The sequence below is a fragment of the Plutella xylostella genome, chromosome 7 (assembly GCF_932276165.1).
Source record: "Plutella xylostella chromosome 7, ilPluXylo3.1, whole genome shotgun sequence".
NCBI classification, from domain to species: Eukaryota; Metazoa; Arthropoda; class Insecta; order Lepidoptera; family Plutellidae; genus Plutella; species Plutella xylostella.
The window spans coordinates 637,312-662,595 of record NC_063987.1 but is presented as its reverse complement, the minus strand read 5'-3'; the positions used below and the strand labels follow the sequence as shown (position 1 = coordinate 662,595).

Here is a 25,284-nt window from a genome sequence, read left to right as displayed (position 1 = left end):
ATTTACTCGATGAAAATTGTAGGAAAATTTTAGTTCTGCTACCGACCGCCAGGGGCGCTGTTCATATTTTCATATAAAATTACTCGTTTTATTTCGTAGAAACTTCACGTTCACGATGAAAATTCATGCTAAGGGGTCTGATAGAACGCGATGCGCGGTGGTAGCTCTGTCGGGTAGGTTGGTGGAACTTATTTCTGCTGCAAAGTTAGCGTTGGTAATGAATAAATAATACCTACTTTGAGAGACGTGGGCACCGGGCAGCCACTTTGGGCAGACCACAGACATGAATCTCATAACATCGATGGCCATTTAAAATACCGATAAAAATGCACATAAAACATTAAAAAGCCATATTTTATTAAGTGAAATTGTCTTTTATTCATATTGTTTTTAACTTTATGGAGAGTTTGGTATTTATAGCTACATTTTTATTCGCGGTTTTATAACTTACGACTTTTACAGTTATGCACCTACCTACGTAGGAAGGTATAAGAACAAAAAGTTATATTGTACAGTGGGAAACACCGCAGACTGCTTAAACTTGTATTCAAACCTACAGGGTGGATAAAATCAAAATATGGATAAAATATAACATTTATATATCATAAACACAGAGGACAAAAGAAGCATATACCTGAGCGTCTAGTACGGGCTTGCAATATATGTCAACGTTGATAGAAATCGTAAGCACGCCAAACTATTAGTTTCCAAGTTAATTGGTAGTATGAGTTACATTTTTTTATTATAGTTCATGCGATATCGTTTATGCTACAACTCGATTGTGCGAACTTCACTCTAGATACTTTACCTCTTTCTAGCGCTTGTAAAAAGAAAGGGCAAACACACATGTCATTTTGGCGTCTTGATTTTCGTATATTATATGTCAATGACTCTAACCAAAATATATATGTCAATCAATGTCAATGACTCTAACAAAAACAAACTGAAATTTGGTTTACAAGCTTTTATTTATAAAAATTATAAAATTAAGAATGATCCTCACAAGTGCATCGCAATTCGAAGTACCTAATTGTAGATTTTATGGAAAGGTAATTACCTACCTACCTATATACTTATTATGTTTACGATAACTTAAGGTAAAATTGTAGGAATAAATAATATTTTACTAGACCTAATCTATTCGTACTATTTACAGGAATGGGGACCTAAACAAGCCTGCCGATGGACCCCACGGCAGGTTAACTGCCATAAATAAATGTTCGTACATGGTGTAGAATCTCCTACGACCTATTCTGCACATGTGGGGAACCCAAGACGCTCTGTCGTTGGACGAAGCCCAAGATGCCCTGTCGTCGGAAGAAGCCCAATACTTGTTGCCCCACTGAGACCAAGGCAGAGTCCTAGGACAACCCGTCGACGCGTGATTCGTCCGAGGCAGTCAACGCCGCGACGCTATCGTCCTCTCGTGGGGATTTAGGCCATTTATGTAATGGATAACTATATAAGTAATAAATGATTATTTTTAAACATTTATTTTTCATTTCTAAGGGTGCTTACGTAAAGAATCGGGTTCCCTGTATCTACCCGTACCGGTAACTTGATTAGGTATCGCTCACTGAGAAATTTAAAACCGTGAAATGCTCTAGCGCACTCGCTGAAAGATAAACAGCAGGTTACCGGTACGGGTAGATACAGGTAACCAGTATCTCTATGTAAGCACCCTAATGGTGATATACATTGGTTCAGTGCCTGGACGCAGTAAGGCAGATTTCACGACACAGTCGCATTGGACTTGGTTGAAAATAGCGTCCAAGCGGGATCAGTACCAACATAGTACTCTACTGGGTCCAGTCACTGAACCAATATAAACTATCTCTAATAACAAGCACTATTCCTGCCATCATTACTCCGCATTCTTAAGTTTGTGTTAGTTCCTAGTGGTTAATAGGGTTTCCTCTGCCTCTGCAGCCATTCGCCACGCAAAATATGATCGCTGATAGTCACAAATTAAATTCTAACTAGATCCTAACCAACAACAAAAACGCTTCTCACCTACAAATTTTCAGTGAGAGCAACAACTATGAAAGTTTTCGAATTCGTTGAAGCTGACTACCTAAGATCTGTCAAACATGTAACTCGTACTACCAAAAAGCTATAATTTACACGTAAACTTATTTCGTTTTTTAAAACTACGATTTGAAATAACTCATACTACCAATTTTAGTTTATGATAGTTTCCGCTAGAGGCGCTGCTTGTAAATGTATGGAAGAAAACTGAAACTATAAACGTTGTGTCAACTATCAACAACCTATACTAGACGTACTGTTACTTTACTTATCGATCATCAAGTGTACCTCGTTTCAGGTAAGATGATCCCAGATGAGTTAAAACGCGATGACATGAGCGTCTAGTACGGGCTTGCAATATATGTCAACGTTGATAGAAATCGTAAGCACGCCAAACTATTAGTTTCCAAGTTAATTGGTAGTATGAGTTACATTTTTTTATTATAGTTCATGCGATATCGTTTATGCTACAACTCGATTGTGCGAACTTCACTCTAGATACTTTACCTCTTTCTAGCGCTTGTAAAAAGAAAGGGCAAACACACATGTCATTTTGGCGTCTTGATTTTCGTATATTATATGATGATTATATGTCAATGACTCTAACCAAAATATATATATGTCAATCAATGTCAATGACTCTAACAAAAACAAACTGAAATTTGGTTTACAAGCTTTTATTTATAAAAATTATAAAATTAAGAATGATCCTCACAAGTGCATCGCAATTCGAAGTACCTAATTGTAGATTTTATGGAAAGGTAAGTACCTACCTACCTATATACTTATTATGTTTACGATAACTTAAGGTAAAATTGTAGGAATAAATAATATTTTACTAGACCTAATCTATTCGTACAATTTACAGGAATGGGGACCTAAACAAGCCTGCCGATGGACCCCACGGCAGGTTAACTGCCATAAATAAATGTCCGTACATGGTGTAGAATCTCCTACGACCTATTCTGCACATGTGGGGAGCCCAAGACGCTCTGTCGTTGGACGAAGCCCAAGATGCCCTGTCGTCGGAAGAAGCCCAATACTTGTTGCCCCACTGAGACCAAGGCAGAGTCCTAGGACAACCCGTCGACGCGTGATTCGTCCGAGGCAGTCAACGCCGCGACGCTATCGTCCTCTCGTGGGGATTTAGGCCATTTATTTAATGGATAACTATATAAGTAATAAATGATTATTTTTAAACATTTATTTTTCATTTCTAAGGGTGCTTACGTAAAGAATCGGGTTCCCTGTATCTACCCGTACCGGTAACTTGATTAGGTATCGCTCACTGAGAAATTTAAAACCGTGAAATGCTCTAGCGCACTCGCTGAAAGATAAACAGCAGGTTACCGGTACGGGTAGATACAGGTAACCAGTATCTCTATGTAAGCACCCTAATGGTGATATACATTGGTTCAGTGCACGGACGCAGTAAGGCAGATTTCACGACACAGTCGCATTGGACTTGGTTGAAAATAGCGTCCAAGCGGGATCAGTACCAATATAGTACTCTACTGGGTCCAGTCACTGAACCAATATAAACTATCTCTAATAACAAGCACTATTCCTGCCATCATTACTCCGCATTCTTAAGTTTGTGTTAGTTCATAGTGGTTAATAGGGTTTCCTCTGCCTCTGCAGCCATTCGCCACGCAAAATATGATCGCTGATAGTCACAAATTAAATTCTAACTAGATCCTAACCAACAACAAAAACGCTTCTCACCTACAAATTTTCAGTGAGAGCAACAACTATGAAAGTTTTCGAATTCGTTGAAGCTGACTACCTAAGATCTGTCAAACATGTAACTCGTACTACCAAAAAGCTATAATTTACACGTAAACTTATTTCGTTTTTTAAAACTACGATTTGAAATAACTCATACTACCAATTTTAGTTTATGATAGTTTCCGCTAGAGGCGCTGCTTGTAAATGTATGGAAGAAAACTGAAACTATAAACGTTGTGTCAACTATCAACAACCTATACTAGACGTAATGAACTAGAGTAGATCCAGCCAGACTGAATAAATAGTAAAGTTCTGCTTCTAGACAGAGTTCAGGCGGAGACCGTTCGATTTACAAGGCAATCCACAGATTTGCATGAATAATTAATAATTATAATAAATCCCACACGAAGTTTCCAACTAATTCATCTTGTATTAAATATCAAATGTTCAAGTTACACTATGTACATTATTCATGTAACGAACGACCTGGATTAACGCATTGCATTCATTATTTTAATTTGTTCGATTTTCGTTCGTTTCATTTTGTTCGTTCGGTCCTTCATGCTGCTACCTTTGTCGCTTTGGAGTTCCCAGATAAAATATACCTAATCCGAAAGTTACGTTAGTAGTAACTATTTAGGTAGTAAGTAGTCTGTCACAAAAGCCTTATTACCTAACTAATTTTTTGGACATCGTTGGAATCAGCCTTCTGTAGCACAAATGTTGCAAAGTGGTATTGTGGCATAAGTAAGTTATCATAAAAGGTACACTTGTCCAAAATTAATAATGCACATGCAGATCTTCACACCCGAATCATTAAATCGTAAGAGCCTTAAAAAACACTTGCATTTTGCACCTTGTTCGAAAGAAATAGGAGTCAGTATCATGTGTCACATAATCGAAAACAGCCGATCTGTCAAAGATTTCTATGCGCATTAGGCAGCGTTCCCACTACGCCGGACCGGCAGATCTGCCGAAAACCGGACACCGGACAGAGTGTTCACATTACATCGGATCCCGGAAGAAATTCAGACAGTCCTCAGTTGAATTTGGACCTGCGCGCACAATGGACGACGAAATTGTTGTGTTGTGGTGGTATCTTAATAGAAGGCAAAATAAAAGAAAACATTGGGTACACCCTATTTTACGGGAAAGATTTTCCATTCTTTTCATTTTACATCCAGGGGCGAGGGGAGCACGAGCGGGGCGAGCGGGGGACAGATACCGGCACAAACTCGTTCACATTACTCCGGGCCCGGTCGTTCTACCGGCAATTCGTAGTGACAAAACGTTCGGTAGAAATGCCGGGCTCGGCAAAAATGCCGGACCCGGGATAATGTGAATAGCTTCATATAAATTGTACAGCCACTAGCTCTTCCGGCAGATTTACCGGCGCGGCAGATCTGCCGGTCCGGCGTAGTGGGAACGCTGCCTTATAAATTTTGGAGCACTGTATATAAAATGTTGTTATACCAATTTCCAAATATAATTTAGCAGAAAAGTGGTTCAGGCGCCCTAAGTCATCCCCTTTCGGCTTACTATACCCTTTTTGCAATGTCCAAACGAAACTTGGTCATTAAAATTAGGTAAAATTTTCACTGAAATTGACGACCGAATGGCGTAGTGGTTAGTGACCCTGACTACTGAGCCGATGGTCCCGGGTTCGATTCCCGGCTGGGGCAGATATTTGATTAAACACAGGTATTTGTTCTCGGGTCTTGGATGTGCCCGTAAAATGACAATAGGCCCGCCCCCTATTACATTGGGACTAACATAACACTCTGGCGAAAAGTGGGTGCAGCAATGCACCTCTGCCTACCCCGCAAGGGAGTACATTAGTACAAGGCGTGAGTGCGTGTAAAATTTTCATGGAATTTCAATTTCCACGGACCAAGCAGTTGGTTTGAATAACTAAGACGTGTGGTTGAATAAGTGCTGCCCCTCTAGTACAGGTTTGATAGTTTATCGAAAACTATAAAAGTTTACGCTCTAAATTTTCTCGCATACAAAGTGGCGCCTCTAGCGGAAACTATGATTAAACTTTTGACAGATAATGTATGCAGATGACAAAAGGAAACCTGAACTTTTTTCATTTAAAAAAAAATTGCAAAACCCGTTCTAGACGGTCTGGACATGGCATTTCACATGAGAGCCACACAACACACAATGATCCGGGAAGTACAGTCGTGCGGAAAAGCCGCGATATCATTTACATTGTGCTCTCATTTGCGTGTCGCTAAGATTTTATCGAATGCACTTTCTCTCCGCACTGTACCTAACCTTAGGTAGGCTATGTGTACCTACTACACATATAGGCACTTATATGTTGCATTTTCTTTAGGTGTTCATTACCTAAGCGCTAGGTAGGATGCTAGCAGTAGGAAAGTTTAATTTATTTTCTGAAGTAATAATCAATTAGGCCGTAACTAACTATAAAGCCAATGATACTGTTGTAATGAAACATTTATTTTGTAGGGCGTGCCAAGATTACCTCAGCTAGGTAATCTAGGTATGTCTAATTGTGAAAATAACAAGTTACAATTAGCGTAAGTGTCGACTTATAGCAAATACCATTACTCCCCATGAGAGCAAAACTGCCATAGACTAACTAAAGTGACCTAGAACTAGCCTGTAATTAAATTATCAGTACCGTAATAAATAACCTTTAAGCACTTGCTGTCTTTAATTGAAGCCGTAACTATTTATAGCGATATTAAAATTTCAGTGTACAATAAAGGTGCCAATTGGTGGAGGACGACATGATGTTGTAAGTAGACAACGTGTCGCAAGTAGTCGCAACGTCATTATTGAGCCCGAAGTCTGCAAAATTTTATGTATAGGCATTTTTTATGCAATGATATAATTGACTACTTAATGATAACTGTTATAAAGGATGTTGAAAAAAGGTAAGTATAAACACTAGGGATTTTCATATTTCTTTTACACAATACATCTTCGTGATAAGTAACTAAAATAATATAAAATTAATTTTTCATATTTGAAATTATTTGGTATATAGGAAAATGAGTTATTTCCTCGTGTTTAAATCCAATTACCTACCATGCTATTGACATCTATAATCATGCTAAATTATAGCAGACACCCCTTTCGCTTTCGGACCCAGGTTTGTAGGTTATGTTATTTTAATGAGATTCATTTGACAGCCAAGCCAGCGTCATGTCGCTCGACGACACGTCCATAGAGATACCAGAAGTACAAGTACCTAGTGACGTTGCGTCATCTGCCCCAACTGCATGTCGTCCGCTACCAAATGACACCTTTAAAGTAAGTAGTACGTAACTAACGTATTTATGCTGGAGATACGTAGATTTGCAGATTTATCATCATTTAGAGCCTTTACTGGATGTTCCTACTCGTCCCTCTGAGATCTACAATAACTAATTTACTGTTACAGCCGTAAGATTGTAGAACTCAATGCCATCCAATTGGAAATCCGTTGTGAAACTCAATGCACAAAATAAGTAGGTTCTTACTTAGAAGAATAACAAATACCTTCAAAAATCAAAATCAAAATAAATTTATTTGTCAAAAGCACAGGTGAGTACATTTTAAATACAGGATCTTATTTATAGTGAAGGTTCATGCTATGCTTTACCCAAGGGGCGTACAAAAATTCGAGAGTTCACACACCATGCATAAAAAAAGAAAAGAAAATACCTACCTTTAATTTACCGATTAATACTTTACCTTTCCTCCTTCGTTTAATAGTAGTTCGGTGCAAAGATACACCTACTTACTTGTACATATCATATGTACGAACCAAAACCCCACAATTAATCTATCGACTAAAACTGTCAGTTAAAATGCTGGTCTATGATAATAATTGTGTCTTGCAAATTATCTAGACCAGATTAGCGGACCTGGATGACCTAGATCAGGTTAGGTCGATTGGTTATGTAAGTGCTTATTTACTTACTAAGTTCAATGTGAGTTGGCTATTTAATCGGAGAGTTTATTTATAAACCTCACTTACTAATTGTATGTATTTACCCCTCCCCTGTAACTGTACTTGTTTATTATACATCTAGACCTACAAAATAACATCTGTTTTTGTGAAAAAGCTATTTAATTTAGATCGATTCATTTTTAAATTGAACAAAATGAGATAGGTCTACTAACACTGTTTTTTTTTGTAAACACAGCGTCCGCGGTCTTTGCTTTGCCATAAAAGGGACTCCTGTGGAAAAATCCATTACTTAGAAAGAGAGGAGAAGTAGGGGTCGCCTACTTCCCCTCCCTTCCATTAAAATTCCTTCCCAACCCTTTCCCTCCACTCCCTTTCCTTTCCCTCCCCGGCCTTCCCTTCCTTTCCCTCTTTAATATTACTTTGACTGTGGTAAAACAACCGATAGTGGAATCTACAAGGATCTTCGCTTTACACCTAAAAATGCAATGTTATTAATTCAAAGATTGTTTAATTAAAATTTCATAACCTCCGTCAGATATTTTATTAAAATATGCAGGAATGGTGGCATTTGAAATCCTTAAACTTTATAATAAGTATCTATAAAATCCGTCTCCATATTGTAGATTACCTTGGGCATGTGCATTCTTTCTAATATGCAATCATGCTTATTTTTAAATATATTGTTATTATTATTGTTAAGGGGTGTCATACCTACATATTGTCACAATTTTTTTTTTTATATCTACATATCCTGTCTTATTTTTATTTATTTATTTATTTATAATAAAATACATTTATTGATTAGCTATATAAAAGTGCCATTAAACCAGATAGGTTTGTTTTGACACTTGAATCGGTTAATTAACCGGTTAAGTACTTACCAATAAAAATTTTTCAAGAATTTTGAAATGTCGTAGAACATAAGTTGTCCAGAATGTCTCCCTGAGTCATAAAATATTGCGGGCTTCAGATGTACCTATTATTGATAAAAATATAAGGTAAGGTACCTAGTTAATTCCTTCCAAAGCCCCTAGGAATGCAAGACCTACAGTGTGTCTAAGCCGCTATATTAAGGGTGTTATGTCTGTCCGTCTGTCACCTACCGTGGATATTACTGTCGTCCGAGCGGAGTTATTGCCTAGTCGAGATTTTAATACCTTTGCTAGGGAGATTGCTACGGTATGACGGGTTACTCTAGAATTGCAAAAACTAACGAACAAGAGCTATCATGCGAAAGGTACGTTTAAACTAGAGATGCCACGAATATTCGGCAACTATTCGGTATTCGGCCTATTCGGCCAGTTTTTTCAGTATTCGGCCGGGCCGAATACCGAATAGTAAATCATGTAAAAAATGACTTGTTGTTTTAATCAAAATTGTGTATTTATTTCCAAATCACAACATTTTAGTACTTAAAATTAATCAGTAGTAAGTTGTGCTGGATAAAAACGAGCATTTCAGCAGTGGTAGCCCACGATTGCGCTTTTCATTGTAACCATCCTCAGAAAATAACCTCTCACTATAAACGCTACTTCCAGGTGAAGAAAGATAAGTTTTTGCAAATTTCAAAAGGTTCGGGTATTGTTTTTTGTTTGCTGACCACCACTTGTAAGGATCGGCCATCCGATCTAGGCGAACTATTATCAAATAAAAATTCAACTCGTTTGCCACAGCATTCTGCCTCTTAATAATTAGCATTTCTCATATAATCTGTAGCGACTTCTTCAAAGCAGTTCCAGGAACAAAAAAAAACAGGTTGTAGCGCCGAATATTCGGCGGCCGAATATTCGGCGCTTCGGCCGGCAGCGTCGCCGAATATTCGGTATTCGGTATTCGGCCAATTCACTATTCGTGGCAACACTAGTTTAAACGGTCGAATCCCGCAAAATCAGACACAATAAAAATCTATAGGGCTTTACCACAAAAACTTAGACAGTGTTTAAAAGGTGTTTATAGCTCTGTCAAACGCCTACAAAATCTGTCAAATATAGTTTTAAACACTTGTTAAACAGTGTTTAAAGTTTTTTGTGGTAGCACAGATAGTGTCTCGCTCTATCACGCTTCAAAAGTCGTAGAATAAAAGTCGTTTAAATTGACCCCCTGAGACCCTTTTCGGCTTAGTATAGTATGACACTTTTGCAATCCCTATTATACCTGTAAATGTAAATGCTGTGCATGTCTGTTATGTGTGCACACTTCGGACCTACATTATTATAAACTTACTTTTAATTCAATGTTTGTAGTGTGTGCTGTTGACGTGCCAATAAATAAATAAATAATCCCCTGTATACCTACTCGATAATAGCAAAAGTCCATTCGTACAATAATGTGACCAAATTTCAAATGAATTGCTTCAGCCGTTTTCATTTGATTGAACAAATCGTTGTTTAAAAACTTTAACTGGCGCTCCTGTAAAGTTGCTGTTTCGCAGATCCGTCCTTGTTCTACGACTTAGGCGATATAAAGTTGATCTAATAACAGTACAAAGTGCAGGCCGTGTAAGTATATCACAACACACGCTGGTAATAATAACTGTGTGTCAGTGAGCGGGCGGGCCCTGCGCACGCGCCGCATACAGCCTTGTTGTACTGTAGGTACTTGTAGGTACCTGCAGGTCTAGGGTTGCCTCTGACCTCTGATCTTGTGCTATTTTACTAATACACTCATGGGCAATGAAAAGGTTCCACTGAGAAAAGCACCAAATTACTATTAAACGAAAAATGCTAGCTTAATCACGATTTCTGCAACATTGAAGTACATTTACAGAGCATCAGGATATTTACCAACTAAAAACACCAATATTTTGGTAAAATTTTACAATAATAAATGTTTGTTTATATGGGGGTCGTTTGATGTCGGCATTTTGTGAGTGGAACTGTTTCATTGCACGTGAGTGTAATAATATTACTTTTTCGCCGTTCAAATACTTATTACGAGTAATTTAATTATTTTTACACATGACTTCACATGAAACACTGTTCTTAGAACCTGCCGATTTATGTAGGTATAGTATATCCCTGTTGTTATTGTGAGTATATAGGAAACTACATGGTGCTCTCGTGTTACCCTATAACATCCTTATTCTAACATGTTACCACTTACTACTTAAGTACCTAATAATGAAGATATGCATTTATGCAATGCAAATTTTATCTAGACTTATTAGATGCGATGATTTTTTTAATGCTGACTTTCTAGTTTTTAAAGTCTAGTCTAAGCCTAGCGAATAATACCAAGTATCCGGTTTGATCAAACTTTATAATTGCTAAGGACAGCCCTATGAAGGGCTTAAGGGTGAGTGCTAACTATGCGCGAACTGCCAACTCCTACAGCGTATGATTTACAGTGTGCACACGCCTTTAGGCGAAGAAATCTCCTAACAATGCAGATTAGTGCTATCTAGTTAGCGAGTTTGTAGTTTAGACTAACTGTTGTTGCATTGTTGAGAAGATTTTACTTATATCAAATTAAAATAACATTATTTTATTTATAACTAGCTGTTCCCGCGAGCTTCGCTTCGCCTTAAAAAGTTTACCTGTGGGAATTCCGGGATAGAAAGTAGCCTATGTTCTTTCTCAGGGTCTAGACCATAATATGTACTTATACTAAATTTCATTCAAATCCGTTCAGTAGTTTTGGCGTGAAAGAGTAACAGACAGACACAGTTAGTTTCGCATTTATAATATCACGGCCATTAAAGCTCTATTTAATGCTTTAGTTCGTAGCAAACTAGAGTTCAACGCCGTAGTGTGGGCTCCTAGTGAAGTGAAGTACAGTAGCATGATTGACAAGATTCAGAACAAATTCATACGTTTTCTCTACATGAAACTGTACGGAGTCTATCCCGGATACCCACTGTTGTACCCAACTCTATTCGTGCTAGGAATGGTAGGTTACAATAGGTTGGAAGTTCGTCGTGATCTGGCGTTGACATTATACCTTTTTAGGATATGGAGAGGAAAGACTGGCAATCCCAGTATACTTCAGCAGCTGCGGCTGACGGTCCCTAGCAATTCTTTAAGATCGCGTAAATCCCGCACGTTCGCTGCACCCTGCGGCAGGACCGCCCTGCTCCGGCAGGCGCCCGTCACCCGCGCGATACACCTCTTGAACAGGATCGATGATAGGACGGACATTCATCATTGTCCGCTGAGTGAATTCACGAAAGTTGCTTTGTTTGTTATCTGTTACGGATAGGGAGGCTCCTGTATTTTAATTGTTTGTTTTTAAATGTTATTGTTTGTGGGTCTAGCTCTAGACCTTCAATTATTATTAAGTATTTAAAATTATGTTAAGTAGCTACACTATTGAATTGGTTGTAACTGTAATAATAGTGTTAGTCTTTTGTAAATAAATAAATAAAAAATAAAAATAAATAAATATAAAAAGTTAGGATTTATTTATTCTATACTTTTAACTTTTGCAACATTGTGTATTCTACCAATTGATGCAGAGACACTTAGACATAACTTTATTCCAATTAAATGTTATTTAATCAAACTGTAAATATCTTTGTTAGGTTATGTCTATAGTTAGGTACCTAGAGTGATAAGTTTTTCATAAGTTTAGAATAAGTTATTTAGATTGTATTGTGTACATAGATATTGATGCAAGTGTGTTTTAACTTCTAAGAAGTGTGAAGTCAGCGGCACAGTAACAACATTAAACGAAACACATTAGTCCATTGTTAATTTTTTTCCCACTTTTCCCACCCTCGGTTTCACTTGACGTAACTCTTCGCAAGTTGACATGTGATTGACACATATTTGTCAATACAATTTTAATTGTTTGTTTGTATTTCAATTGTAGCAGTTTTTGTTAGTGTTTGTAGGAGAATGTTTGAAAGTGAGATGACGAGTGTTGGCAGTCATTCTTTAGTTGTGAAGCTAGTTATAGTTATTATAGCTACCATATTGCTATGCTAACACAGCTAACACAGTTAACGCTAACATTTTGATTGATCTCTTTTATTAAAAACTAATTTGAGAGGCGACTTGTTTAGGGGATTTTTTGTCATTAAATAATATTAAAATTAGCTACACTTCGGTAATTAAGTGACTTCATAACATAAATTAAAGTAGTTGATTGTACAAGCTGAAGTGAAGTGTCCTTTACTTAACACTTTTAAGATAGTGAAGTACTGATTAACTCTTGTTATCCCTATATTAAAACCTCTAAGGTACCTAAAGAGGCCAAACTGTTTAGCTTAGCGATTCCCCCTCTGTACATCTATCTATATAGACTATAGCTGTTCCCGCGCGCTTCGCTTCGCTTTAAAAAGTTTTCCCGTGGGAATTCCGGGATAAAAAGTAGCCTATGTTCTTTCCCAGGGTCTAGACCATATATATACCAAATTTCATCCAAATCCGTTCAGTAGTTTTGGCGTGAAAGAGTAACAGACAGACAGATAGACAGACAGACAGACAGACAGACAGACGGACACAGTTACTTTCGCATTTATAATATTAGTTAGGATAGTTAGGATTAGGATTAGGATTTATACTTACATAAGTTGATAGCGAGGGTCATGAGAAAAATGTTAAGTATTGTGCCATTGTACAGAGTGATTCTTCACTAATTAGTCGTTATTGACTGTTTGTTGTGCACTAAGAGGTTATGCAATGAAGGTGTTAATAGACGCGTCTATTCTCGGCTCACACAACTCGCAAATAAAGAACAAACCAATAAAATAAAGTTTAAATAGCAGTCGACAACTCGACATCCTATGGCGAGATGATGATGTAGATAAAACTATAAGTAATTTAAAACACTATTGGGTGTTTTAAATGATTATAATTCATTTACGAAATTAGAGGGTGCGTATTGCGAAGTATAAAAACGAAATGTATAATTTCACTTTAATAACGTTCACAACATATAATGAACGTTACGTATAACAACAACATCTATATTTTCATAAGGTATAAGATTCAATTGGCATAACGTACATTTCATATAAGATCAAAATAACTAACACTCACGAGGACTAATATCAATTCGTATAACATACATTACGTATATCAATTAAAATATATACTATCATTTTGTATAAAGTTCTTCTCATATCACATAATTTTATCATAATCTGTGTTTAATTACCTAACGCCGCCGCGCCGTCAAACCCCCTAGCACCAAAATCTAAAGATAGTTGCGACGACGAGCAAAGCGAGGAGGAGCGTGTTAGGTGCACATGTTCGTCGAAACCAAAGCGGAGCGCAGCGAAGCGGAGCGGAGCGTCTCCCAACATAGCTCCAATAATAATTTTTTTTTTGTTCATTTATACATAATGATATTATATCCGTTGAGTAATATATGTTATAAACGTTATTTATTATGAACGTTATACATTTTAATCGATATATCAATTGAAATTATACTTTTTGAACGTTATCCTTTACGAAATTATACATTTAGTAATTATATCTTCCGTTTGTTATACACAGTGAACGTTATACTTAATAAATTTATATAATATGGGCGTATACCTTGTAAATGTTATACTATTCGTTTTTATACCTCGTATCGTATTACTTACCCGAAATTAGATCATAAACCGGAACAAATTTATAATGAGTAGAGTGCGTCCTGCACAACCAGGGCGGTTACTCTATATGACGAAAAACGAAGTTTCGGAGCGCTGCTGAGCGAGCCACGACTCTATCTCGTTGTAATAAACGTGCCGATTGCACGACAATTCTCGTTCATTATTTTTTTTGTCAGTATAAAGTAACCCTCCTGAGCAGTCAGCAACTTTACTGACGCTAATTTAACTGCCCATTTAACGATATGTACTGCAAACAATAATTTAGTTGTAATAAAAAGATTATTATTTTGATTACAGACACACTCGTAGTTCACCAGTAACATTCTAACCCCCTTATTCATAGAAAAGTTACAATACGTTTTAACTAATAAACTGTTTTGTCCCTCTCTGTCAACGAACAAATTGTTCTTTGTCAGAGAGGGACAAATCAGTTTATTAGTTAAAACGTTCTGTAACTTCTCTATGAATAAGGGGGTAAATCATTAACCGGAACTAGATCATTTAGTGACTGTGAATCCCTGTTTCTTAGTACATACAATTCATTATTATAAATACTAACATAATTATTGTTCATGATGCAATAATTATTTATGTTTTGGTTCAATCATATTTTTTGTGTGCTACACAAATGAAATAATATAACGAAACATACGATTAGTAAGAGTGAATAATTAGTCGCAGAGATAACAAGGACACAGTATTTCAAACTAGAAAAGTCGTAACCTAATTCAACTAATCGATTTAGTAGTTCTGTTTGTCACCAATTTCTCTGCGTGCAATCCTTACACCACCACGCACCATGGCGTCTTCGTAGAAAACCCTTTTGATGCATGATCCACCAATCACATCCGCGTGTTTATCGCGAATCGCGCAATATGAACTGCCGGGACATAAGAATCTCTAGATATCTATATTTAAGTGCTACTGACATTAAAACACGACGGCCTCATTAAAGCCACAAAAATATGCCGAAATACACACTGGCCTCCAGAAATGCCTAATTCGACTAAGAGATTACTAAATACCTCTAGTATCTATCTAATTTGTACAAAATCTGTATGGCTTCTGACGTCACCAGTTCTGGAGGATATGGCTTCGGGAGTCTGACGGAACTGAAATAAATACGGTGAGTCACCATCATCAACTCAAGATTTCACCTTTTTCTGAGAGTTACAGTATACAGGGTCTTGCAAAAAGGCAGAAAGCCTTTGATCGCTAAAAATCAAACATGAATTAGACGTCAGTATACGAAATTACAAAGATAAATTGTTGTTTTGAAAACGTTTTTCTTGTGTTTAATTCATGATTAATACCATCTGTATATTACCCGGAAATCCCAACTTATTATTTGCTGAATTATTATTCAGGTTGAAAAAATAATTTTCCACGGAATAATATATCAATCATTTTTGTAAAGACATGAAAAAACACTTTCTTTTATTAAGGGTCGGCAATAGGCAATCGAGGGTTGGCATTGTCATAGAATTATGTAGTAAATGATGCTCTACAGCCTTGAAAAAAATCACACCGGTAGTCGAAGAGTCTAGCTAGGTGCTGAATCATTCGAATTTAAGTAAATGCTTATGGATAACTGTAAGTTAATTACGAAAAACCAGTAAATCACACTCCCGTATTGTAACAACTGTGTCGTAATTATCAAGAATTTTCATATGATTCTTATCAAATTATAAAGATAAATGCTTGGACTAGGCGCTAAATACCTTGTTTTTTAATAAACACACACCTATTTTGTGTAAATTAATCCCAAACTTGAGCAATTTTTTCCCCTCAAATCTTCATACAAATATCTATGGCGGCTTTCTGTGTTATAAAATCATAAACACAAGCGACGTTTGACTCAGTCGGCCGGTGGCCTCCAAAGAAGGGTCACGTCGGTTTAGGCGGCACTGACAGCTCGCGATCTAATTGTGTACAGACACAAAATCACTGCACATTGGTTGTCATTGCACTTTTTCAACTTTTATGACACCAACATAATTTGATTTGAAATTGAGGAAGCATAATTCTTATACTATATTCAATAAATTAAATGATAATGTTTTTTACTAGTTAAGTCCATGGTACTTCTTGATTAAATTATAATGATTAATGCCTAACTAAAACTAACTAATATAAAATTAAAATTAAACTAAAAAGAAGATGCTGGCCAGATCGCTGCCACTGTCGGGTAGGGTACCCAAGACGCTGGCCGCGTTACCCCGCTATATATAGCGATGCTTAGCCTTTGTGATAGGTAAGTGCCAGCCCTAGGGTCCCTTGAGACTTCTATTAGTCTGCTGCTGATGTCTTTAAAAAGCTGACGTGCCTCCCCACGGCCCTGGGATGAGGAGCAGGAATATAGTGAATGGATCTAAGTGATGACAATACGTAGGAAGATTAGGTTAGGATTCAAAAACACAGTCTCATGGTGCTGGTTGAGGCATGGTCTCGTGAGGATCTGATGAGGGCAGTAACACGGAGGTGACTGAATTTTATTTCAAAGATTTAATAGCTAAAAGCATCGAGTTTGGGCGCGGTGGTAGCTCAGTCCGGTAAGAGCCCGCTTCTCACGCAAGAGATGCGGGTTCGAATCACGGCGCTGACATATACCAATGAGTTCTTTTAACTTAAGTACAATGTATACCATCGCTCTAACGGTGAAGGAAAACATCGTGAGGAAACCTGCATATCTAGATTTAGCACATCTAGATATGTGAAACCACCAACCCGCAGTGGACCAGCGTGGTGGGAAATGGTTCAAGCTTAGGAAGGCAGTTTAGACCATGGGGATATGCACAAAGGTTCCACTCGAGAGAGCCAGGTGCAGGTACTTACACCCCCACAGAGAATAGAATAGAATCGATTTTGGGCTATTAAGTATGTTTTTCAAAGAGAGAGAGAAAGATATTTTAGGTTTCCTCTGGATTAGTTAGGTTTACTGGGTTTACTAAATTCATTCGTAACGTAAAATTGTCAATTACGGAATTTCTTCTATAGACAGTAGCCACTAATAAAAACAACGATATATGGCGTGATTTGCAAAAGTACCTATCTAGTCAACCTGCCACGGGGTGACTTCGGTGGGTAACTCAGAATAATACTAATTATTATGTTATTGCATCAATAATAAAAAAATCAAGAAAATATTCAAAGTTTCCATCCTCGCTTTTCACGCACACAAATCACAAACTCATGCCTTGTTCTAGGAGCAGGGTCTACCCTGGTGCATTTCCATGACCACTTTTCATTAGCGTCCCACCGGTTTCGATGCTCAGCGGAATAGCACCATTAACCATTATTATTCTGAGATATCATCACTTCTTATTCTGAGTTACCCAACATAAAATCACGCCATCTATTGAAATCATTTTTTAAATTAGGATTTGTCTATGGTGTGGTCCCCAAATTTAAGGGTAAAAGCCAAATAATTATATTTAACCTTTTTTTATACCTATTATATTAAAAGACCTATTCAACGATACCCTACCTACACCATCAAAATAACCGGAAAAAATATCAGCCCCAATTTACTTGTATGGGAGAGGGAGTTCCCCAATTTTTTTTGGGTACTCCTCATATCTATGCGAAATATCAGCTTGATATCTTTACCCGTTTCTGAGAAAAAGGGCAGTGACAGACAGTCAGTCAGACAGACGGACAACAAAGGGATCTTATAACGGTTGCTTTTTTCCTTTTGAGGTACGAAACTCTAAAAATATGAAAAAATATTATTCTGCCACCAAAAAATATACTTACAAACATACATACATACAATCAAAAAACATTACTCTCCTCCTTCGGCAGTCGGGTTAAAACAAGTGAGACTGATTCTGAACTTTTGTTCTACGAGTTTTAAAAATTAACCAAAAAAAACTTTATCATAGAAACTTTGTTGACAGGTTGACACGTGACTTTTTACCATGGAAAACGATTTTTTTTTTCGCGTTTTTGCAAAACTCGTAGAACTAAACTTGTTCAGAATGACCCCTTGAGTCATCCCCTTTCGGTTTAGTATACCCTTAGTATAACTTATTATCTACACTTTAATACCTGTAGTTACCTTTCTACAAGTAAATACCACATTTGTTTAGAAATCTAATCGGGTTCCGAGTATGGAGAAAAGTGGCACCCCTATTAATTTCTACTCTTTCCTGGTGCCTACCAGTGTAAGTAAGAATTATACTTACTTACCCTAAAATCACCCAAAATGTACTTGAACATAATTGTCAATAAAGTTGGCGAGTAAAAGTTTATCGACCCACTGTGCAAACTTACATGTGTGCGTGTCACTGCGTGTGCTGTGTGAAGAGCATTGAAAACCCAAAATTGGCGCGGCACGTCACCCTGTACGGGCCCTTAAGAGCAATCAAATCCCTTGAAGTTAGTCTAAAGCAGTGTTTTTCAACCTGTGGGTCGCGACCCCCTGGGGGGTCGCGAAGCTTCTGTAGGGGGGTCGCCAAAGGGCGAAAAAAACTGGGAACTTTAGTAAAAAAAACAATAAAGACCATTAGTATTAATTTATTAAGAAAGACTCTTACTTTAAAAATACTTTTACTTAAATTTTTGTTAAATGCGAAGGTTGAGCTTGTTTTTTATTAATTAAATTATCCCATTGTGGATCTGTTTTAGAACAATAGACCACATCCACACAGAAGACCGAAGAGTATAATCAGCCTCTGTATCAAGCCTTTGTGGACTATAAAAACGCCTTCAACTCCATCGAGACAAGGGCAATTTTGGAAGCGTTGCAGAGATCTCAGCTATATCGAGGAGTTGAGAAGTCTGTGCGATGCCGCTGGACATGGCATATGTATAAATGGCGGGTAAATGTCACACCTCTCTGCTTCGCGGACGACATCTTTATTATGGCAGAATCTCTGCAGGAACTCAGCCGGATGATGGAAGTGGCCTAAATGCTGCTTCCCAACGTGTAGGCTTCGGGTTATAAACTTGGACAAGACGAAAGTCATGTACAATGCTCACATCGAACCGAAGCCGGTCGTCGTTGGTGAGGCAACAATCGAAGTTGTGCAAGAATATGTCTACCTCGGGCAGACTATTTGGCCAGGCAGAAGCAACTTCGACAAGGAGGCTGCAAGGCGCATCCAACTGTATACACATATTCTCCTTGGCCATCCCTCAGTAACCAGTGCGTCCTGCCAGTGATGACGTATGGTGCAGAGACGTGGGCACTGACGGTAGGACTAGTCCACCGATTTAAAGTCGTTCAGCGTGCTACGGAGAGATCTATGCTTGGGGTTTCTCTGATAAATCGTATCAGAAATGAGGTTTTCCGTCAGTCAGAGGATTAAGATTACTGACATAGCTGTCAAAATATGCAAGCTAAAGTGGTGGTGTGCTGGTCATATCTGCCGAAGAACCAATAACCGTAGGGGTAAACGAGTTCTCGAGTATAGACCACGAATAGGCAAACGTAGCTTGGGAGGCCTTCCTGTCTGGTTCAAAGACGACGACCACAAGTATTTATTTTTTGTAAAGCCAAGTATTTTTTTCTTTTTAGTTTTTATTTCATTTCACCCTTGAAAACTTTTATTCAAGATATTTAAATGCTTAAAAATTCATAAAGAAACAGCTAATTTCTAAAAATAAATTCTGGGTCATACACGTATCCGATGTGTGTAATTGTAAAATTATGTTTTTTTTATTAATCCGATAAGTTTGTACTAATCTAATCCTAATCATGGAGACCATAAATACGTCGTATGGAATAAATATTGGGAATACTGTAAGATACACAACACATACATACATGATAAAAATCCGAAAGGGTCAGAAAGGGTCAAGGGGGTCGCGAAATATTTTTTAATACCAGGGGGGTCGCATCATGAAAAAGGTTGAAAAACACTGGTCTAAAGTAACAAGTAACATCAAAAATAAAATTAAGTACCTACCTACTCATACTTATATGAAATTAATTAAAGTGTCGAAAACCACAGAAAAAATAAATACCTACAGTAGGTAATTAGTTGTTATTCAGTAAGCATCTTTAGTGCCAATTTCTCAATAGTCGGTTAGAGCATAACCAGGGAGTAGTGGTTGACTTTTGACACATGTCATGAATTTTATATGGAGATGACGTTTAATTTATAAGTCAATCCCTGTCGGTTAGATAACCGACTATAGAGAAATTGGCACTTAAGTACTTACCTACTTATATAAGTACATAAGAAATCTATTTCAGGAGTGTGTGGTGTTGGTGTAACAACCTTTGCCGGTCAATGACCTCAATGCCTTGCACTTCACTCGTCGACTGTACTCACAATGTTTATTGGGTTTTGAACGAAAATGTACGGTTTGTCTGGCATTGATTGGACGCCTTAGCGAAGCAGTTGCATTATCCAGAAATTCCATTAAAACAGACTTTTTACAACAACACTGTATAATAAAACGGAAGGATTTCAGATGAACTGATACACAGGCAGAGATGAGTGATTGCGCTTACATTTGTGATACAAAAGAAAATGTTTTGTTTAATACAGAACACGTAGGTAAGTAAAGTAAATTACACCCACGGGCAATGAAAAGGTTCCACTCACAACGCCGACACCAAACAACCACAATTTTTTCATACCTTTAATAAAATTATGTAATTCAATGTTGCAGAAGGCGTCATTAAGCTAGCCTTTACCGTTAAAGAGTAATTTGGTGATTTTCTCGGTGGAACCTTTTCATTGCCCGTGAGTATTTTTATTACAAACGATTGGTACTTACCTACTCTCCTTGTTTCAATATCCCGTGCTCTACAGGGTGTTGCACAAAGGTTATAAGTACTAAGCCGAAACCTACGTGTGCAGCATGTTATATATCCTATCTAAGTCCGGGAAAGAAATCATAATGATATGAAGCATGTAGCTACGCAAGTTCGTAAATCAGAATTAGGTATCTACTTAAGCCGTAATGTAGCAAATACTTAATCTAGTTTATTTAAGTACAGTAAATTCATAAATGTAAAGCGTTTTGTTTATTGTTGCCAGTTAGTCCATAAATAAAGTCCCGGATAACGCACTTAGAACAGTGGGCGATTGTGACCTAGAACAAGGTCTCGGACTTGGAATGACTAGAATGTAAGCGCCTGGTTTTTTACTTTGAGCAATTGCTTTAAGATGAGATACCTATAAGTACGAAGGAACCGTAATTTGTCTATCTTCAACTCGCTTTTCAATAGAAAAAAATACAGCCAAGTTACTGTGGGCTTAGGTAATTATTAGTATTGCTACTTTGTATTGGCGTAAATATTAATTATTAACTTGTTTCCATCAGTGGAAACTTGTAAAAGGCTGCTACTGCTCATTCTATTGTTAATCCATAAAATTGTGCTGTATGTTTTCCTAAAATAAAATAAATACATAAACATATAGACTTGTACAGAGTCCAATTCCACTTGGCTGGACTTAACATAGTAAATGATGATGGGCACCAATATATGGAAGCTGGGACCAGCACAAATAGAAATGAGTGATACGTCGTTGAAAAGGTATTTTTTTGCAGAATATGAATAACGGAAGCGCTAGTCCTGATTTACTGTCCAATTAGAATAATCGTACCTTGAAAGTTTTTATATTTTATTTCTGTAACTTTAATGTTTTTGTTAGTTTTTCACATTCATTTTTAATTTTTATAACAAAATGATCATATTTCATATAATATTATATTTGTTTATTATCTCAGTAAATAAAACCAGTTGAAAGTAATTTCTCCAATTTCAATAAGGGGCCGTCCATTAATCACGTGAGGCTCAAAGGGGGGGGGGGGGGAGGGGGTACTGAAAACCTCACGAAACATCACGAGGGGGGAGGGGGGGTTCTCGTTAGATATCACGTGTATCTATTTTTTTGTCAAAAATTAGGTTTTTCTGAACCGATATTTTGGGCGGCGCAAAAATTTTAACGATTTGTAGTATGACCTATTTTTTTTCTAGTCAAAAATTGCCTTTACATAGACTTCCAAAAAAATACACGTGATCCAGGGGGGAGGGGGGGTTGGTCCCAAACCTCAACAAATATCACCAGGGGGGAGAGGGGGGTCAAAAAATTAGAAAAACAACCTCACGTGATTAATGGACGGCCCCTAATACGTGTTTACGTGTATTACGCCCTAACTGTCATCAGGAGAGAGAGTGCAATGCCATAGAAAAATACTTCCTTCCGACGAATATATTTCAAAATGGACAACTTATACGGATTTGTCGCCATAATACTTTTTTGCTCACTTGAAAAGAGCTATCCAACGATGTATGTCTCATCTTTATTGGACATAGGTCCCAAAACGCCCATTGTCATTTCCGCGCGGTGAGACGGTAGAGTGTGTAAGTAAACCGACTTACCTTGCAAGATTTCTTCTTTGTCAAGCAGACAGATTTGAAGAATAGATTTGTTAGCTGTTCGTCTGCTTGTGTCAGATCATATAAATTTATTTAAGGCTTGTATTTAAACCTCCACCAAAAAATATTCAATTCTGCCTCCAATAAATTAGAAATCTCCGCCAAAACGGATAAATCGTCACCAAATCATGTGTCCTATAATATTGCAGAAATGTACCAATTATTTTTTTACTGCATACCATAAAATTATATCGACACCATTTAAATTTATTTCAAACCAGATAAACTATATTGTCGCTAAGTAGATGTAACCAATATATTATTTTATGAGTACCAATTTAGTAACCCTGCTAATTAAGATAAGGATGGGAATATGTACGGGGACGGGGACCTTGGCGACCTGGGTGGCCTTGGGGATTTTGGGTACCTTGGCGACCTTGGGGACCTTAGGCACCTTGGGGACCTTAGGCACCTTGGGAACCTAAGGCACCTTGGGGACCTTGGGGCCCTTGGGGACCTGGGGGACTTTGGGCATATTAGGGACCTTGGCGACCTGGAGGACTTTGGGCATCGTGGGGAGCTTGGCGACCTTGGGCACCTTGGGCACCTTGCGCACCTTGGCCACCTTGGGCACCTTGCGCAACTTAGGCACCTTGGGCACCTTGGGCACCTTGGGCACATAGGGCACCTAGGGCACCTAGGGCATCTTGGGCACTTTGGGCACCTTGGGCACCTGGGGCACCTGAGGCACCTAGGGCACCTAGAGCACCTAGGGCACTTTGGGCACCTAGGGGAACTTGGGCACCTTGGGGACCTTGGGGACGGGACGGGGACGGCAACCTTATTTGGTTTGAAATAAATTTTAATGATGTTCATATAATTTTTATGGTGTGTAAATAGTGCCAACATTTCTACAATATTATAGGACACATGATTTGGTGATGATTTATCCGTTTTGGTGACAAAAAAGATTATCTGTTGTAAACTTGCAATTATTTGGAGGCGTGTTTATTTATTTTGGAACGTAAATGTATTTTTTTGGGATTTCGATTTTGGAGTTGGTTTAATTAATTTGGTTTTAATTATTTTTTTTGGTGCAATATATTAGCGTACAAATATTTTTTTTGGTGATGATTTAAATTGTACCCTTTATTTAAACACCATAACATTAAATCCATTTCATTACACGTTCGTACTTACTTCTGGGTCTGTTGGTACAAAAAAATAGTACCTAATCATAATAAGTGGAAAGAAATGAACATTATCATAGAACGGCAGTGTCTATGAGGTAGTCAGTTCAGATAAAACCGCAGTTGTAATATCCCATTTACATAAAATATCACATCCTTTTCTACATTGTAAGTAGTCTTACGATTACCTACCGGTGTGGAATTAGATTAACAATATACAAAATATATGGCGGGTCTGATACAAAAACTGTTCACATTTTGTTTAGTATCAAAGCGTTTTAAGTTCAACCTAATGACATTGTATCAATATATAAAGGCACAAATGTGTTATTGAATTTAAAAAAAAATTCTTTTGCACTGACACTCCATCTTGTTGTCGTATATTATTGTTCATCTAAAGGGTATGGAGTGTAGTGAGCGTACACTACAAGTAATAAGTACTTAGGTATGAATACTTATAAGTTGTATACAACCAATATCAGTATCACTGTCTTTGGCAACTGACACTCGTTGTAATATAATGACGTAAGTTAATGTGTAGGGTTTATAAAGCTGCGTTCAGATTCATAAATCATGATCGCTGTTTTACTGAAATAAATGAATTTATTATTATTATTTACACGCAAAGATTACGTTAAACAAATCGGCGATCTGATAGAAGAATTCCATAAATACCTACATACTTACAGATACATTGAGAACCTCCTCCTTTTTTCGAAATAGATAAAAAATACACTCACGTGCAAAGAAACAGTTCCACTTACAAAATGGAGACACCGAAGGCCCCAATCTTTTTAAACATTTAATGGAAAATATAAACAAAATATTTACGTTTTTAGTTGGTAATATTCTGATGCACCGTTCCATGTACTTAAATGTTGCAGAAGGCGCCATTAAGTTAGTTTTTTTCGTTTAGGAGTAATTTGGTGATTTTCTCAATGGAACTTTTTCATTCAGTGTATTACAAACTCATAAGTAAGTAAAATTTTGGTGTTCCCGTAAATGGAAATAGGTACCCACCGGCTACTAAATCTATATGAGGCGTGAGAACTTATTTAAAATGTTATAAGTAATAAAATATGTTAGTAGGTACTTATTATAATATTATGTGATTTTTGCTATTCTCTTCATACAAGATGACGTTTGCAATCAATAATTTATACCCGATTTACAAAAAGTTCTCCATCAAAAATGATGAATGCCACCGGATCAGGAGCCGCGACTGCAGACATACAGGGTGTTTCCTTTCATACCGAAACATATTACACGACGACGACGGTCTTATCGCTAAGAGTGATCAAGTCCATGTAACCATTGGATGGAAGGAGAGAAGACGTAGGATAGAGCATTAATTCGGTGTTTAGTAAAATTATAAACTATTCGTTTCCAATTGGAAACAAAATAAACTATTTAATATTTAATCTAAATATAATTATTTATTTATTATGAAGTAAGTACTTATACGACGACCGAATGGCGTAGTGGTTAGTGACCCTGACTACTGAGCCGATGGTCCCGGGTTCGA

At 37.4% G+C, this 25,284-nt stretch overlaps 2 long non-coding RNA genes across 2 annotated transcripts; both read left to right on the top strand.

Annotated features, from left to right (window-relative positions):
- Positions 1-634: 634 nt before the first annotated feature.
- LOC119692450 lies at positions 635-1,488 on the top strand. The gene is made up of 2 exons (XR_007266497.1): positions 635-1,049; positions 1,157-1,488. It is a non-coding gene; the product is annotated as an uncharacterized LOC119692450 (long non-coding RNA).
- An 880-nt stretch (positions 1,489-2,368) lies between these two features.
- Positions 2,369-4,034, top strand: LOC119694925. The gene is made up of 2 exons (XR_007266498.1): positions 2,369-2,789; positions 2,897-4,034. It is a non-coding gene; the product is annotated as an uncharacterized LOC119694925 (long non-coding RNA).
- Positions 4,035-25,284: the final 21,250 nt, after the last annotated feature.